This window comes from Charadrius vociferus, unplaced genomic scaffold (assembly GCF_000708025.1).
Source record: "Charadrius vociferus isolate BGI_N301 unplaced genomic scaffold, ASM70802v2 scaffold549, whole genome shotgun sequence".
Taxonomy (NCBI): domain Eukaryota; kingdom Metazoa; phylum Chordata; class Aves; order Charadriiformes; family Charadriidae; genus Charadrius; species Charadrius vociferus.
This window is the reverse complement of record NW_009650103.1, coordinates 1,238,923-1,240,344: the sequence shown is the minus strand read 5'-3', so window position 1 is coordinate 1,240,344 and position 1,422 is coordinate 1,238,923.

The window sequence follows — 1,422 nt, the reverse complement described above, 5'->3', positions numbered from 1 at the left end:
GGGGCTTGGAGGGACCGGAGCCGCCATCGCTTTCTCTGCTGTCCGTCCTGAGCTCGGTGAACGGCTCGGGCTGCTGAATTCGTACTTGGTCTTGTATTGTTCTAGGTCTGGTCTAACCCAAAGGTCGTATTTATAATTAGTACATGCTGATAAAATGGTTCTGACCTGTCAAACAGAAACACCCCACTGCAAACAGGAGTTTAGACTTGTTTGCATCGCTGTGGTTATTTTGAGCAATTAGTCCATGGAGAAGTCTGGAGGAATTGGGGCACTCTCTTTAAAACTTAGGAACCGGTTTTATCTTTGGGAGAAGGAGAGAAATGCTGCCTGAGACAGGGGCTAATGCTGGAACAAGCGAACCCCTCTGCTTCTGTTCGAACCCTTCCCAAACTGGGGGAATTTGGATGCAAACTGGGTACCACGGTGTGTTCAGTGTGCAAGAGCGGAGGCACAGGGTGGTGGGGAGCCGCGAGGGGCCCTTCCCAGGGTCACGGTGCTCCTGGATGATAAAAGCCCCCCAAAACACTGTCCCGGGGCTCCATGGGGCCATGGGCGGGTGATGCTGCCCCGGGGACACTGCGGGGACCACGATGCTGCTCAGACCCCCAGGACCCCACCAACTGCCGGCCAAACCTCAGCTCCGCCCCGACCTCTGCTTCTCCGAGATAGCCAAATTGGGTCCTTCAGAGCCGCCTTGAAAGAACATGCGCTGCTTGTGCATCCTGCCCAAACAGGCCCTAGCTTCAGGGGTGGGTCCTGAGCAGGAGGAACAATAAGCCTTCAGCTTGGGAGATCTAAATCAAACGTTTACTTTCCTAACCCCTCTAAATTAAATTTTTTTTTTTTTTTTTTTTGGTGTTCCCACCTTTGCTTTGAGGTCTCGGGTCTGGCTTGGGAAATGTGTAAATTTATTTTAATTCTGCTCTTAAAATGTAACTGCTGGGAACTCCAGCAGGAGGGTCAGATGGTGCCTTTCCTCGCCGTGTTTGCTTTCTGGCATCCAGCTGACGGCTCCCGCCAGCGCCGAGCGAGCCCGGGAGGCTGAAAGTCCTCGCTGGCCCCAGTTGGGCTGTTTTTCCTCCGCTGGGCACCGAGCCGGGAAGAAAAGCAACATTTTCCTCCCTGTTTGGAATTTCTCCGCGCTGCCTGACTTTTCTTCTTCGTCGAGAAGCAGCAGAGCCACGAGAAGGGGTAAGAGGGAGGTAAACCCGTGTTTCTGGGTCGCCCGGGCTGGCTCCGCTCGCCAGCTGGTTAATGTTTTTTTGCAGGGGACAGCCGTGCACGGGAGAGTGGGAGGAGGAGGAGGAGGAGGAGAGCATCAGAGGAAGGCAAGGGGCCCCACGGCCATCGCAGCAGGGAAAACCAGCCCGGAGCGCGCCTCGCCGGTGAGCGGAGCCGGGCGAGCGGTGGCCACGGGCGGGG